We start from the raw sequence: 15403 nt of genomic DNA, 5'->3' as shown, positions 1-15403 counted from the left end.
TACAACCTTAACCGTACATATACTCGACATAAGAAAGAAAACTTATGGATTACAAACTAAATAACCAAAATGGTTGATTAATTTAGTTCATAATGCTCAACATATAGTATCTTACGGAACAACCAACAAAGCCAAGGTAAATCGACTATGTTGTAAGGTGCTCAACATAAGACACACAATGGAGCCTTCACGGTAAAACATAGCAAGATGGATCAATGAAGATCAATACCGTGGATAACATACAAGGATCTATTCTATTTTCCATCATAACGATATAATAGACTTTATCCTTGTCAAACTAAAGATTTTATCCTATTTTCCATCAAATACATGACTGCATAGGCATAACTTTTGTATTTGTCAAAAGTCCATTCGTCTTTTCATCAATACGAATACCGATTCATGAACGACTTTACTTTTGACAGCAATATGGGACCTTCAAGTTCACGGACGCAAACAATACATATCCCATAAAAATATTGAAATATAAAAAAACCAACAGATCAATACTGCAATAACATTATCCTCCAAATATTTTTAGAATTTAATAACCAATAAACCTAAAAAATAACATAAGAAGATGAAAACAAAAATAGCTATGTGTAGTCACAATCATCGCTATTCAAAGCACTAGTTATTCTTCCAACTAATCCAAAAAGAAGACATCCTAGGCGACAATGCCTTTGATAAATTCAGCATCATCCCCGAACTCCTTGTTGTCAACAACCATTGGAACATACGGTTCGCGAAGATATGAGTTTATATCAACGAACTGTCTTGGCTGATTATGTCGTACCAGGGCTCTCTGAATTTCTAAGGACTTTGATACAAAAGCCTTTATTTCACGAATCTCCTTTCTTACTCCCTTCAACTCATCAAGAACATAGAAAAACTTCTGAGAGTTAGAAGGCACAACCTTTGGCTTTCTTGTATTCCTCATTTTTCTTTTCAAGGATGGAGTTGCAGGAGATTTTTCTTTTTCCTTGATTGATAGACACGATGCTTTGAGAACAGTTATAACCAACTGATTTTTGTGGATGAAATTCACAATCTCATAAAACAGTCTTGAGATACAAAAAATATCAAGGAAAAAGGAATATATGGTTCGAAACCTATAAACAGGTTCGTGGTCGTTCAACTCTAAACCCTATAAAGAGTTCTAAAGCCTGTACGTTCATGATATTTTCTCTTTTGAACAGGCACATGAGACAATTTGATTGCACCATCTTGAATCCAGGCATCGAGTAGTTCATTAACTTCTTCCATTGAACAGGGAAAATCAGGTGCTTCTGGATCTTCCGTATGCTGAGGAGGGATTTTAGAATTCTTCTTCTTGTGTGCCTTTGAAGGGGTGGAGGAAGTCTGATTGTGCTGTGGTTCTGCTTTTCGCTTACTCCCTTCCGCGACAACATTTGTTGAAGGTTGCAGGTTGTACTGCTTGTTGATCAAACGCCTGCTTCCTCGAGTGTCTTTTGAATCCTCAGTCTTTGTAGACTTTGCTCTTTCCAAAAGAGCGGGTGCAGTGGTTGCCGACCTCTTCGCAGATTCGTGAAGCTCTGAGAAAGTCTGGAATCGAAAGTTTTCTAGCAAGGCCCTGTAGACCGGGAACATGCCATTGATGCACAAGTCCACCAGTTGTTGCTCTGTGATGTTTGGGTCATGACAATCCAGGGCTTGGACTCTGAACCTTTTCACATAATCATTGGGATTTCACTGAACCTCTGAAACATCCTTCCAAGGTCGGAGAGGGTGACTTGTTATGACACGAAGAGGTATTTCCTGTAGAATGCGTTAACCATTTCTCCCCAATTGTTGATAGTCCCTGGTGCGATGTTGTTATACCAGGTTTATGCTCTGCCTTTCAGAGATTTTAAGAATTCCTTGAGACGAATGACATGATTATGTTCATGTTCTTCTAGGAATTCGAGAAAACGAGAGACATGTTCCCTAGAATTTCCAGTTCCATCATATAAGGTTAAGGTTGGAGAAACGTAACCTTTGGAGAGTGGAATCCTCTACGTAGCGGCAGGATAAGGAGGTTGATAACGATGGATATGCGATGTTTTGTCTTTTCCACGGTTCTCCGAAAGGTGCTCCAGATCCTCGCGAGTGATGAAATTCGATGATCCCTTTGCTGATGAGTTGTCTGCAGTAGTTTTGTAGTCTTCGTCGTCTTCTACTGTATGGATTGGAATTACTTCAGGATCGTCGTCTGAGGATTTCTCCTTCTCTTTTCCCTTCTCTTGAGTCTTCTATGACATCTTGTCAGTAAGAGTTTTGAGATAATTACACAGCTCCTTCTGTGTAGCAGCCATGTCAGTCTGATTCTTTGCAAGGGTCTCCTGCACTTTGATAAGATCAGCAATGGTAGGTGGTGGATCTCCTCTGACTTCTTCAGGGTGTCGTCCGGACAGTGGATGACCTTCGGCGAGAGGAGGAGTAATGTCACCACCATCAGTGTTGGAGGTCGGAATTGTCTCCGGGATATTCTGTCTGTTATTGTTGCTAGTGCTAGCACGGTTTGTGTTAGGATTCGTAACTGAACCCGACCTGAGATCAACCATCTTGTGAGATTGTTATATTGCAACCGAGATATTAATCTCCCACTGTGGTCGCCAATCTGTAGATGGGGAAAAACGATTTGCTGGGTTTTAAGGAATTGAGGAGACGACCGTTCGGAGGAGACTCCTCGAACCGAGCGAAATGTTAAACCTCACACAGATGCACCGCTGCAAAGGGGGTGCTTTAGATTCGAGAGATCAATCTATAGTACTCCGGCCTAAATCAAGACAATGACCGTTCCAGAGTAAATTCGGTCACAAGAGAGGATGGGTTGATCTGTAGGAGGGAAGCTGAGAAATGCGTGGAATCAATGGTAATCAAAGATTATGGGTGTGTGAATTCTGAATATGATAAGCTCTGAATGATTAAAATTGCTCAATTGAGAGTAGTTGCTCAATTAATGAGTTGATGATCTCGTGTTGTCGATGAGACGTGAGATTGATGATACCGCTGATGCCGATGATTCAATCATGATTCAGAGACTTATTTATATTGCTGGAATTTTAGACACCATGATTCCATGAAGTGTGACAGTTGATGGAATCAAGGAGTGGGGAAGTGGAGATCGTGTTTGAAACCAGTTGCTCAACGTGTGGAGACTTGGTCGATTTTCCACCCACTACCTCGTGAATTCCTTCAACTGATTGCACGACTTGATCACATTCCATCGTGTGTTTGAACACACGTGCCGTAGACCACCAGACCAAAACCCTAAGTGATATCCCCCAAGTGACACGATTGACGTCTCGTGGTTTGTTTGTCAATTGATGACTTCGTGGTTTGATTGGACGATGAGTCCATGTAGTTGTTGAGTTGAACATGATGTTCTGAAACTCATGAATTGAACATGTCATGAGACAGAGGTATAGTTCTTACGATGAAGTGAGAAAGTATTGCTCATTTGATGGATCGTTGAATATTGATTGTTGAACCAATATTCCTTGGTTTGATCAAATATTTATCATCTGAGCAAGTGTTGTTCATGTGATGAATTGTTGAATATTTGATCGTCTGAGCATGTGTTGCTCATCTGATGGCTTATTGGCAGTGTACCCAAAATATTAATTAGAACACTGGTGTAGAATCGAGCATAATTAATAAAATTAATGACCATGAGGCCGTCGTAAAATTATTAAGGTTGGAATCTGGAATGATGATCCTTGGATTCAGAAACCATAATTTAATCAATTGATGATCAATTCATGGTTCGTCAGAAGTTTAACCATGGGACGAAATAGGGAGCGACTACATGGGACCGTGGATCAACCATGTAGTGTCCATATGCTCACGTGAGAAAATACGAAGAACTCCTGAAGTGTTGACGATTTGTTGGTGGAATAATGATTAAATGCTGACTTAATCATTTATTCAAAATACTCGTCTGAGCCTTAGGTGAGAAAACCTAATTAATTATGATGAGGCGAGGGACCGAACATGGAGTCATGAAACCGGCCCTGAGTTGTCATGTGACCGCCTGACGATCACTTCATGAAAATCCAAAGTGTTTGGAAGAGTTTTGGACCCAGTACGAGCAATTGTGCAAATTAGGTCAAAACTGTGAAAATTGATGGGACCGGCTTCCGTGAGCCAAAGAGCTAATCTTGGTCGGTCAAGATAGCGTGCTCCTGTACCCAAGGCGTCCGCATCTCAGTCCTGAGAATTTTGATATTTTCTGGCGTGCAATTGATCATCCATTCGAGAAAATATGCCAAAATTAGGGTTTCGACGAAACTGAGGAAAACACCATGAGATGTTGAAAAATAATTATAAAATAAGGAATGAGGAGGCGTGGGACCGCCGTGGTCAAGGCATGGTCAGCCGGTCGTGACCACGGTCCCGTGGTGCCTTTTCCTTAATTTTATAATATTTTGATGATTTTATGAAAAATTCATGAATTTTGAGAAATTTGATGAATTTAGGGAGTTTCCATGAATTGAAGGAGTTTTCATGAGTTCATGGACACAAAATATTAAAATAATAAAAACATGGGCGTGTGGGACTATGGAGGCATGGTCGGCCGGCTATGGACCGGTCCCACGAGTTTTTCATAATTTTTTAAATATTTTTTAGGTATTTTTGATGATTTGAGGGAATTTTTCTTAATTTGAGAGAAATACCATAAAATCAAGGAATTTGATGAATTCAAGGAAAAATAATAATAAAATAATAAAGCAAAGGGAGTGTGGGACCGGATAGGGCATGGCCGACCGGCTAGTGGCCCGGTCCCACAAGTTTTTGATAATCTTATTTTATTTATTATTATATGATGATTTGTGCAAAAATACCATGAAATCAAGGAGTTTTTTCATGAAATTAGAGAAATAATAATAATAAAATAATAAGGAACTGTGGGGTGTGGTGCCGGTTGGCCAATGGTCACGCCCCACACTCTTTTCCTTAATTTTATATTATTTTTTATGGATTTATGGAAGTACCATGAAACCGAGGAGTTTCCTCGAGACGAAGGAGATTTGATAAAATGAGAGAATTTTCATCAAATCCTGGAAAATAATAAAAATGCATTAAAAATATAAAACTGGCGTGGGATTGACCACGACACGGTCGGTCGGCCGTGTGTCCTTGCTCCCAGCACCCTGGTCAATATTTTTAATTATTTATTATTTTCTTCTCTATTTTGCATAGGTTCATCGTTTCGTTGTATTTTTTGAAATACTCGTTCGTGCGGTGACTGTTAGTGTATCGTCGTTGAATACAGCTTCACCATTTGAATTGGGGCTTACTTAGAGGCAGCTCAGACTCACGGTTGTTGATTATTTATTACTAATTGTGGAATTCGGTGGAGAATAATTCACAAAACTGAGCAATAAGATGTTTATTATTAATTCATAAGATCAGCTGAGGATTCGACTACGAATTCAGAATAATAAAGTGAGAATTACCATTCCATGGGATCGTAGATTCGACCATAGAATTCGAGTAATTAAGATTTATCTATTACCATTTATGAGACCAGTTGTGGATTCGATCATGAAATCGGAGTAATGAGATAATATAGTTATTGCTATTCTATGAGATCAAGCTGTGGATTCGATCATAGAATCAGAACAATTGTTTATTGCCATTCCATGGGACCAGTCGTGGATTCGACCATGGAATAAGAGCAATTGTTATTGCCATTCCATGGGACCAGTCGTGGATTCGACCATGGAATAGGAGCAATAATAGATTATTCTGGGAATTCAGTAGTGAATGTCAGGCAGAATTAATCTTAATTAGGAATAATTAACTTTGTGGCTCTATACTAGCAGAGCAAGCTGTCTAGGAGCATTAATTATCCCGATATGAGCTTGTCGGTAAGTCATATCCTTTATATAGTCAGGGTAAACTTGTTGTTTGTTCCTGAAGACGTTATCGCTCTATACTAGCAGAGCAAGCTGTCTAGGAGCCGTCCATCTCGTAATACTATATAGAAATAATCACTGAAAGTATTCAGTATTCATGAAATATGCCGTTGTCCAGTCGTGAGACTACATATCTACATGTACTCTGAGAGAAAGTACTCTCCGTTGGGAATTCGATGAGAGACCCGTATCTCGATACTCACGTCTGATTGCTGAATCAGAGCTTCGTATAATTATGAGTTTATGATTTTAGCCTTTGTCGAAAATCCACCATATACATTAAGTCCACTGCTTACTGAGGAAAGTTGTGTTCCTCAGTCAGCATTAAATGGTGATTTTCCGGCCATAAATAATAATACCAGTAATTGAACTTAGTCGTAAGTGGAGACGTTACCGGATTTAGAGAGCATGATCAAACCACGAATTGATGAAGGCTTCAATGTCATGATTGGAGCGTCGTTTGATGAGCATAAATTGATGTTGAACCGCTGGTTTGGACGAAGAGTCCGTGGTCGGTTAGGATTCGCGGGTCGGGCCCAATAAGGAAATCCTTAGAAAATTAGGTTTTGGAAATAAAATTGATATAAAAGGGATTAATATTTTTTTTTAACTCCACGACCAGTGCTTCCATCACCCCTCCACCACCTTCACGTCAACAGGAGCAGGAGAAGGTCTCCGCCGATCAGCGCCGGTGCCGCCGACCAAATTCCGGCCGACCAGGTGCGTTTTTTTTTTTTTGCTGATGTCCATGAGTATCATGGGTTGTTCATTCTTTGATCATGATGAAGTTATATACATGTGTGTATATTAGTGTGAGTTTTATGAAAAACCCTCGTTTTTTTGAAAACGTATGTTAGTTCAATCGTTAGTTTTGAAAACTAACTATAATCCCTGATTTAGGAGAGATTTTTTTTTATATGAACCTAGGTCCAGTGATAAAAATTAGTTTATGATCTTGCATGTGTACCAAGGTTTTACCATAAAATAAGTGAATTTTCATGAAATCGGAATAATCCTTCGTTTTAAAGACAAATAACGATGACACGAAGGAAAATATGTATGATGAACTTGTGTCCAGTGATAAAATTTTGCTTATGAGCTTTCATATAAGTACAAAACTTTATCATATGTATGAGATGTGAGCTTTCACAATATTTTTTGAAATAAACCTTCGTTTTAAAGACAAATAACGACGATACAAAGGAAAAATAGTTTTTTTTTTATATATATATGCAGACGTGACATATATTGTGCAAAATATGATGATATATTTTATTTGCATGAGTTTGTTTTCATTAGATAAAGTCCTTGAGAATTTATGTATGCAAGTTGCATTAATTGCTGTTTTTTCGAAAAATCAAAACGTGGGTTTTGAGGATTCTTCAAAGATAGAAAATATATTTATGATAGAATATTGTATTGTTATGAACTTCATAGGTAAGTTTTGTGAATTTTCACATTATGAAAATTATTTCCGTGATTTTATGAAAATCAGTTTCGAAATTAATAAAGTTTCGTTCGTTTTTGCAGTTTTTCGAGGAGACAAGCGATTTTGAGGTGTAACTCTACCGTTACTATCACTATTGTTAGTGGGAGTACAAAAGGTAAGAGTTAAGAGTTACCATTTTTTGCCGTATTTCCTTGATTCATGTCTGGACAACATCCTGAAGTAGAATGTAATGTGGACTTTGCAGTTGTTTTAGCAAAATGACCAATTCCTCAGCCAACAATACTTCAAGGGACAAATCACATTCTGATGATGGCATCTCCAGGGATGATGCACGCATGGACGAGACCTCCATTGGTGAAGAAGAGGAGGATGCCACTGGCGTGAAGAACATTCCGAATATAGACGACGTATTCTTTGAGGAGGATCCAAAAGGAGCTGAAGCATATCTCAAGTCCCCAGTATATCGTCTTATGATCAACCCTAGGACTGTGACTCATAAGAAATTGGTGACCCCGAAGATGGTAATACGGCTTTGTCCCGAACAAGGGCTTTTCCTTGCATCGACCATAGAGTTTAAGCTTTCTCGACGCCCTTTGGAAAAATTTTCTGGATGGGCAAGGCATATGTTAGGTTTCCCTCATGTCAGGGCTATACTTAACCAGGCGCAAGTGACGAGAGCTATTCAAGCTTCTGGAGACTTGTCTATTAATCATGATATGAAAAGTATTGTGGCTTTGCTGGCTCGTTGGTGTGTTCCCACTCATACCTTCATATGTAGATGGGGAGAATTTACTATTACCTTAGAAGATGTGGCTACTTTGATGCATCTCCCGATTACAGGTAATTTCTCTAGAGGTCTTTCGGATGAGGAAAAAGTGGTTTTTGACACTCTGATAACTGTGATGGAAGAAGTGAACAAGGCGTCTGGTAGTAAAGGTTGTTATGCTCATTGGTTGACACGTTGGTGTCCAAGAGATGAAGTTTCAGATAGTCCCATCACCGGTATGTTACCTATTGCCGCTTTCTTATGCTTATGGTTATCCAGAGACATATTCGAAGATAGTGGACATTTGTTGAAGCCTTTCGTAATCCCTTTTTCTATTAAGATGGCTCAAGGTGATCAACTCCCAATAGGTAGCTTATTCCTGGGTTCCTTGTATTCTAACTTAGACTCCTTGGTGTTAGATTCCAGCGTGTCGAATGGCTTCATGAAGATTGAGTGTTACGTTAACACGATGTTTCTTCAAGCTTTGATGTGGGAGCATTTCAATAATTATGCGCCTATCCCACGTAATATCCTGCAAGGACCAAATACTGATGCCCGTCACATCTTCGTCGAGAAAGATAATGCCCGAATCATGCGTTGGTCTACAAAGCAGCCTCGGTCTAAAGCACGCCTTATTGATGTGTTGGATGAAGAATCGCAGTTCGACTTTCGTCCATAGGTATCGGTTCCTGATTATGTTTCTCAACCAAAGACTTTCAATACTGGAGAGAGCACGACTCTGAAATCTGGTGTGAGCCCGAATGATGGTGAGAGATCCTTCATGTTGAGCTGTACTCCTGGTCACTTGTTATCCGTTATGCATGGAGAGTGGGCCGTAGAAGAATACAACATTCATAGGGAGGCTCGACAAATGGGTATGGATCAATGTGTTCCAACTATCCGGAGAAGGAAACCATCAGTTGATCAGCTTGCGTCTCGTTTAGATCACACTCACGTGGAAGGGAGTAGTTACTGGTTTCCTGCTTCTGATAGATTTGCATATGTAACCCCAGGTTATATAGAATTCTGGCATCAACAATTCGAGAGATTGCATGAATTCGTGACAGTTAGTCAGCCTCCAGTGAAGATTCCTCCATCTGATGAGATGATCTCTGGTCGACCAAGACTGAAGTACCTTTCTGGTGATAAACGAAAAATTATCTCCAGGATGTTCTCAAGTAAGATTCTCCACATATCTTTTATGAAACCATGGTAACTATATTCTGATCATTTTATTGAATTCTTTACAGGACGGTCGTAGCGTAATACCTCGAATCTATGCAGATTTTTCATATATTGGAGAAGTTGTTCACGACGGAGAAGGAAGGAACAAAAGTTATAAGCTGTTACCTAATACCGTGAAGTCCCCAGTTCGTTCTTTGGTGAGTTCCCAATATTTCTCACAGTGACTTTCATTGCTATTAACATTAGAATCATGAAGCCAATGTTGTTAATTTTGTTGCAGAATTTTACTCCATCAAGTCTTGAAGGTCTTCAATTTTCTGCTACTGAACAAGCAATCGCTGATTTGAGTGACGAAGAAACTGTAAGTATTTCTTCACATGTTCAAATGTGGTGCTTCATAGATGAAAATATTGATTGTAAAGGACGTGTACAGGAGGATGTTGTCATGGAAATGGAGAATTCTGGGACTCAATCATCCTCTGGGAATGGGAATGGAGGTAATTCCCAAGATTCGGAGCAGGATGGAAGTTATGTTCCTCTTGTCGTTGATGTGGACAATTCCAACCCTTTGGGCACTTTGGAGACTCCTCAAGTAAGTATACATCCGGTACATTCTTCATAGAAGTATAAAAGTGCTGACTTGTGAATGAATTAATGAGAACCCATGTGAGTATATGAAAACTTAGTCGAACTTCGTCGTCAGAAAATTCAGAACCCATCCTTTTAGTAAAAACGCTGTAGAATCTTTGTCCGGAGTCGGATTTTGATGATCTGCATGTGCAAATCAAGCCCGGAAAATTTCCAAGCTTTAGAAAAGAAGCTTTTTAAGTTTTGAGCACGTTCAGAGCCTGAAAAGGCGAAATAGTAAACTTCCAGGAGACTTCCAGAACTTTTTCAGATTGAGCATCAATTGATATTTTTGCCACATCTACTCGCTCGTTCATCGTATTGTCATAAAATTTTGAAATGTCATAGAGGACATCCATATGAAGAGAATAAAATATGACCCATCCTCAGATACCTTGTAGATAGATCCCAGTTCGTCTCTTAGTACAGGGCAAAGTTCAGTTTCTTCAGACGGACTCATCGTAAAATGTGTTTTCATGACTTTCATGTTATTTGCTCGTGCCTTGAATGTAGTATGATGAACTTTGATGATATTGCCTTGAGGGTATACTGTATTTCATAATCTCCTTTGGCTTCGTGACTCTAACCTCATGTAATCTTCGTATTAGGTGCTAAATACCGAAGTTGAGGATACTGAAGCCAATGATGATAAGTCTAACCCTTCTGAAGTTATTGATGAAGATACAGCCATCCCTGCACTTCGAGGCCATGAGAAGGTCGCTGATGATGTTATGGAAAACCATATGGTTTTTTCCTTAGTGATAGAAGAAACCGAGATAGCAGCGGAGAATACCGAAGAAACTGTTGCTTTGGTCGTGGGAGCCACTCCAGTGACTGAGTACCGTATAATAGTGTATGAATATCCAACTGCAGGGGTTGCTTTCGATCCTCCCTTTAACAGTTCACTCCCGTATCATGAACTGGTCGGTGGATTCAGCGATCCCATTGGATATGCACGCTTGTACGAGACGATATGGAAGAAGTTTGGCCACATGATCGTTGACAGGAAACTTGGGCGTGCTTATGATTTAACCATGCAAGTAGGCGTTATCTTGCATGTCGTGAGTGATATGCATACGAGACCCAGGAATACCGTGACTCCAGATATACTCTTTGATTGAGAGTTTAACTTGGAGAATTCAGAAAGACTTGGCCTCAACGTGAAATGGATTCGTAAGCAAATAAACGTTATCAAGGATTCATGTGATAAGAACATACCCTTTACCAATGATGCTGTGAAGGAGAAGGAGGACAAGATTGCTAAGCTGACCGAGGAGTTGAACAAGGAGAGGGCGGCTGTGCAAATCTTGAAGGATGCTGATGAGCGAAAGCCTTTTCTTGTCGATCTCTTGAACTTCTGAACTTCTGAGAGATGTGAGGTTTATACTTGGTTTTTGATATTTAGATGGTTTTGGATTGACTGATGGTTAAGGATTTTCTTGTAGATTTGATAGAGATTTTCTTTTACGAAATATGAACTGAATTTTTATAAATTGTTGAATTCAAATACTGATTGCAAGTATTGCAAATGTTTTGGAGGAATTGAAATACAAATGAAAGAAAATCCTAAATGTTAAATCCCAACGCCATGAATGCTTCGAACGCCCAATACCTTAAATGTCCAATAATTTCAGATAAACGCCTTGAGCCAATTTTCGTGAATTACTGGTAGGGTTCTGCCATCTGTGTTGATCAATTTGTAGTATCATCCAGCCACAGACTTAGCGACCATGAATGGTCCTTCCCAATTGGAGTTCCTTGTAGAATGAAGACCGCGCTGAACTGCTTTGAGAACCAGGTCCCCTTCATGAAACTTGTTAGGCTTGGTCGATCGTGCCTTGAATATCTTCCGCTGATTCGGAATTCCCTTGATGGAATTCCACGATTGTGGCACATACAGACACTCGCGCGGAAGATAGTGTCCAGCATAGTGTTGATCATGCTTAGCCAAGTCTTCAACAATAAACCTCTCGATGGAGTGACCGATTTGAAGAAGTTCTGAACCCAACCATTGAGTGTAATATTGCTGAGGTGAAGTTACCCACTCGTATCTTTTGATGACTGCTAAATTGTTCATGGGGAGAAGTCCCTGGACCATAGTAGCGTATTTAAACATTGGTAATATTGGAGCAAGAGGAGGAATAAGACTTGCCTGAGCTCGAAACCTTCTGACAAAGGTGTGCAGATTTTCCCCAAGTTCATGCGAAAGCCCCATCAGAGTTTTTTTACTTCTTCCAGATGCTCAAATGGTGGTGTGTCCTCTGCTTCGTCTTCCGACTCGGAATCCTTGTCGATGACAAGATGTGTTGAAGGAATCGTTATCCTTCCGGCATGAATCCAAGTTCTTCCAAGGACCATGTCGTACCCAGGATCTTCCCGGATTATGAAAAACTTGGCCTCAGTGCAGATTAATCTTTCCGTAACTTTGAGAGTGATGAAGCCGTATGCGTCTCTGGAGATTCCTTCGTGGTCCCTAATTGCTATGGGAGCGTGGGTGGCTTCTTGTCGAGTACCGGCATCTCTGAGAGTTTTCAAAGGGATGATGTTGACAGCGGTACCAACATCGACGAACGCCCTTTTGAACTCATTTCCTTTAATGTGCACTGTGGTGAACAATCCCCAGTCATACATTTCTTTGTCGGTGGCTGAAGATTCGGTGGTGGTTTCTTGGATCAGCAGACGTTTTCCGGACACGATGTGGTTCAGTGCAGCAAACATGTCTTTCCTTTGAGCTTTCGAAAGATACAACAACTCGCAGACATGTTCGATCAGAGATTGAACCGCTTCCTTGACAGGAGGTTCAGAGATGGTAAAAGTTCTGACTGGGAGGGGGTTTTTGTGCACTCCCTCAGTACCCAGGTTGAGCTCTCCTGATTCGACCTTTTTCTTGAATATGTGCTTCAAAATTTTGCAATCACTTGTGGGAAGGCTGACGTATCTATGGAAACGGCAATACCGAGGATTTTCCATGGCCTCTTCAATTGGTTCCTTCTTGACATAAGGTAATTTGATTGCACCATCTTGAATCCAGGCATCGAGTAGTTCATTAACTTCTTCCATTGAAACAGGGAAAATCAGGTGCTTCTGGATCTTCCGTATGCTGAGGAGGGATTTTCGAATTCTCCTTCTTGTGTGCCTTTGAAGGGATGGAGGAAGTCTGCTTGTGCTGCGGTTCTGCTTTTCGCTTACTCCCTTCCACGACAACATTTGTTGAAGGTTGCAGGTTTTACTTCTTGTTGATCAAACGTCTGCTTCCTCGAGTGTCTTTTGAATCCTCAGACTTTGTAGACTTTGCTCTTTCCAAAAGAGCGGGTGCAGCGGTTGCTGACCTCTTTGCAGCTTCGTGAAGCTTTGAGAAAGTCTAGAATCGAAGGTTTTCTTGCAAGGCCCTATAGACCGGGAGCATGCCATAGATGCACAAGTCCAATAGTTGTTGCTCCATGAGGTTTGGGTCATGACAATCCAGGGCTTGGACTCTGAACCTTTTCACATAATCATTGGGATTTTCACTGACCCTCTGAAACATACTTCCAAGGTCGGTGAGGGTGACTTGTTCTGACACGAAGAAGTATTTCCTGTAGAATGCGTTAACCATTTCTCCCCAATTGTTGATAGTTCCTGGTGCGATGTTGTTATACCAGGTGTATGCTCTGCCTTTCAGAGATTTTGAGAATTCCTTGAGACGAATGACATGATTATGTTCATGTTCTCCCAGGGATTCGAGTAAACGAGAGACATGTTCCCTAGCATTTCCAGTTCCATCATATAAGGTGAAGGTTGGAGAAATGTAACCTTTGGGGAGTGGAATCCTCTGCGTAGCGGCAGGATAAGGAGGTTGATGACGATGGACATGCGATGTTTTGTCTTTTCCACGGTTCTCCAAAAGTGCTCCAGATCCTCGCGAGTGATGAAATTCGATGATCCCTTCGCTGATGAGCTGTCTGCAGCAGTTTTGTGGACTTTATCGTCTTCTACTTTATGGATTGGAATTACTTCAGGATCGTCGTCTGAGGATTTATCCTTATCTTTTCCCTTTTCTTGAGTCTTCTCTGACATCTTGTCAATAAGAGTTTTGAGATAATTACACAGCTTCTTCTGTGTAGCAGCCGAGTCAGTCTGATTCTTTGCAAGAGTCTCCTGCGCTTTGATAAGATCAGCAATGGTAGGTGGTGGATCTCCTCTGACTTCTTCAGGGTGTCGTCCGGACATTGGATGACCTTCGGCGTGAGGAGGAGTAATGTCACCACCATCAGTGTTGGAGGTCGGAATTGTCTCCGGTATATTCTGATTGTTGTTGTTGCTAGTGCTAGCACGGTTTGTGTTAGGATTCGTAACTGAACCCGACCTGAGATCAACCATCTTGTGAGATTGTTAGATTTCAACCGAGAGATTAATCTCCCACTGTGGTCGCCAATTTGTAGATGGGGAAAAACGATTTGCTGGTTTTTAAGGAATTGAGGAGATGACCGTACGGAGGAGACTCCTCGAACCGAGCGAAATGTTAAACCTCACACAGATGCACCGTTGCAAAGGAGGTACTTTAGATTCGAGAGATCAATCTGTAGTACTCCGGCCTAAATCAAGACAATGACCGTTCCAGAGTAAATTCGGTCACAAGAGAGGATGGGTTGATCTGTAGGAGGGAAGCTGAGAAATGCGTGGAATCAATGGTAATCAAAGATTATGGGTGTGTGAATTCTGAATATGATAAGCTCTGAATGATTGAAATTGCTCAATTGAGAGTAGTTGCTCAATTGATGAGTTGATGATCTCGTGTTGTCGATGAGACGTGAGATTGATGATACCGCTGATGCCGATGATTCAATCATGATTCAGAGACTTATTTATATTGCTGGAATTTTAGACACCATGATTCCATGAAGTGTGACAGTTGATGGAATCAAGGAGTGGGGAAGTGGAGATCGTGTTTGAAACCAGTTGCTCAACGTGTGGAGACTTGGTCGATTTTCCACCCACTACCTCGTGAATTCCTTCAACTGATTGCACGACTTGCTCACATTCCATCGTGTGTTTGAACACACGTGCCGTAGACCGCCAGACCAAAACCCTAAGTGATATCCCCCAAGTGACACGATTGACGTCTCGTGGTTTGTTAGTCAATTGATGACTTCGTGGTTTGATTGGACGATGAGTCCATGTAGTTGTTGAGTTGAACATGATGTTCTGAAACTCATGAATTGAACATGTCATGAGACAGAGGTATAGTTCTTACGATGAAGTGAGCAAGTATTGCTCATTTGATAGATCGTTGAATATTGATTGTTGAACCAATATTCCTTGGTTTGAGCAAATATTTATCATCTGAGCAAGTGTTGCTCATGTGATGAATTGTTGAATATTTGATCGTCTGAGAATGTGTTGCTCATCTGATGGCTTATTGGCAACGTACCAAAAATATTAATTAGAACACTGGTGTAGAACGAGCATAAT

This window comes from Papaver somniferum, chromosome 3 (assembly GCF_003573695.1).
Source record: "Papaver somniferum cultivar HN1 chromosome 3, ASM357369v1, whole genome shotgun sequence".
NCBI classification, from domain to species: Eukaryota; Viridiplantae; Streptophyta; class Magnoliopsida; order Ranunculales; family Papaveraceae; genus Papaver; species Papaver somniferum.
The sequence above is the reverse complement of the archived record's forward strand: the minus strand, read 5'-3'. Positions refer to the sequence as shown.